This window comes from Bison bison, unplaced genomic scaffold (assembly GCF_000754665.1).
Source record: "Bison bison bison isolate TAMUID 2011002044 unplaced genomic scaffold, Bison_UMD1.0 scf7180017864389, whole genome shotgun sequence".
Taxonomy (NCBI): domain Eukaryota; kingdom Metazoa; phylum Chordata; class Mammalia; order Artiodactyla; family Bovidae; genus Bison; species Bison bison.
The window spans coordinates 1,207,642-1,210,202 of NW_011494961.1; the positions used below are offsets into that span (position 1 = coordinate 1,207,642).

A 2,561-nucleotide genomic window follows, 5' to 3' on the forward strand; every position below is an offset into this window, starting at 1 on the left:
GAGAACATAGGCAAAACACTCTCTGACATACATCACAGCAGGATCCTCTATGACCCACCTCCCAGCATATTGGAAATGAAAGCAAAAATAAACAAATGGGACCTAATTAAACTTAAAAGCTTCTGCACATCAAAGGAAACTATAAGCAAGGTGAAAAGGCAGCCTTCAGAATGGGAGAAAATAATAGCAAATGAAGCAACTGACAAACAACTAAATCAAAAATATACAAGCAACTCCTGCACCTCAACTCCAGAAAAATAAATGACCGAATCAAAAAATGGGCCAAAGAACTAAATAGACATTTCTCCAAAGAAGACATACAGATGGCTAACAAACACATGAAAATATGCTCAACATCACTCATTATCAGAGAAATACAAATCAAAACCATAATGAGGTATGATTTCATGCCAGTCAGAATGGCTGCGATCAGAAAGTCTATAAGCAATAAATCCTGGAGAGGGTGTGGAGAAAAGGGAACCTTCTTACACTGTTGGTGGGAATGCAAACTAGTACAGCCACTATGGACAACAGTGTGGAGATTCCTTAAAAAACTGGAAATAGAACTGCCTTATGATCCAGCAATCCCACTGCTGGGCATACACACCAAGGAAACCAGAATTGAAAGAGACACATGTACCTCAATGTTCACCGCAGCACTGTTTATAATAGCCAGGACATGGAAGTAACCTAAGAAAGCTGTGGTACATATACACAAAGGAGTATTATGTAGCTATTAAAAAGAATACATTTGAATCAGTTCTAATGAGGTGGATGAAACTGGAGCCTATTATAGAGTGAAGTAAGCCAGAAAGAAAAACACCAATACAGTATACTAACACATATATATGGAATTTAGAAAGATGGTAATGATAACCCTGCATGCGAGACAGCAAAAGAGACACAGATGTATAGAACAGTCTTTTGGACTCTGTGGGAGAGGGGGAGGGTGGGATGATTTGGGAGAATGGCATATAAACTAGTATAATATCATATATGAAACGAATCACCAGTCCAGGTTCGATGCATGATACTGGATGCTTGGGGCTGGTGCATTGGGATGACCCAAAGGGATGGTATGGGGAGGGATGTGGGAGAGGGGTTGAGGATGGGGAACATGTGTACACGTGTGGCGGATTCATGTTGATGTATGGCAAAACCAATACAATATTGTAAACTAATTAACCTCCAATTAAAATAAATAAATTTATATTTAAGAAAAAAATAAAAAGTGAATAACCTGAAAAAAAACAAAAGATGTCACTCAGTACTGTAAGGCAGAAAGCCAAATATATAAAACACGACAGTACAGTTATATTCATATTTTATACTTATATTACACACATAATATTTATATGATAAACATTCATATTTATTCATGTTTATAATCAAACAGGAAAAATGGGAGACTTTCATTTCTCCCACCAGTATCCTCGCTTCTAGGCTTCAGAAGTCAGCTTGGTCGTTTGTCATCGCTGACCCTGCTACGCGACTCTGGGTTCCTCTACCTCATCGTCGATGTGGCCCTAATGGTGCGGCAGGGTGTAGATTCCTAGAGCACTGGAGTGAACTTAAGAAGATTTTGTCCATGTGTACTGCATAGAAGATGAATTCGTCGTCTTCCACGATGAATGAGGAACCTGAGGCTCTCTCTGTAGTTAACCAGCTCCGAGACCTAGCCACAGATCCTTTAAACCGACAAGCCATTGTCCAGGATCAGGGATGTCTGCCCGGACTTACTTTATTTATGGACCTTTTGCTTTTCGATACTTGGCAGAGTGCCGTGCCAACAGAGAAAAGATGAAAGGAGAGTTGGGAACGATGTTAAGCTTGCAAAATGTTATACAGAAGTCTACAACTCCAGGGGAAACAAAACTGCTAGCCTCTGAAATCGATGACATTCTTCAATCTTCCAATATGGCAGTTGAGGATAGTTTCAATGAAATGAATTCATGTCGAAGGAAAGCTCAGTTTTTTGGGGGGGACTACAAACAAATGTGCCAAAACAGTGGTTTTGCATATAGATAGTCTTGATGATATGTCCCTGTGTGAAGTGGCCTTGTTAAAAATTAAAGGCGTTATTAGCTTTACTTTTCAAATGGCCGTTCAGAGATGTGTGGTGCGAATCCATTCAGATCGTAAAGCTTTGGCATCAGCAATAGCATCAACCCAGTTTATGAAGGCTCAGCAAGTTGTGAAGAGCAAAAGTGGAGAAGAGATACTAGTCCCATTCCAGGACACACCTGTGGAGGTAGAACAGAACACGGAGCTGCCTGACTACCTGCCCGAGCATGAGAGTCCCACAAAGGAGCAAGACAAAGTGGGCAGGACAAGGCGGTGTCCCAGGTGGGCTCCGACCCGGAGAGCGGAGCCAGCTGGCTGAGCACAGCTGCAAACTTTTTATCCAGGTTCTTCTACTAGTGACTTCCCTTTGGGGCTCAAGGACTGTATAAGCAAACAAGGGGCCAGTTTTCCACTGTCGTGGTGAACTGTCAAGTGCAATTTGCAATAAGTTATCATGAAAAGTTTCTAGATCCCATGATTGAGAATGCTGCATCTTA

At 41.2% G+C, this 2,561-nt stretch overlaps 1 pseudogene; it reads left to right on the forward strand.

Annotated features, from left to right (window-relative positions):
- Positions 1–1,606: 1,606 nt before the first annotated feature.
- On the forward strand, positions 1,607–2,421 carry LOC105002050 (annotated as a pseudogene).
- Positions 2,422–2,561: the final 140 nt, after the last annotated feature.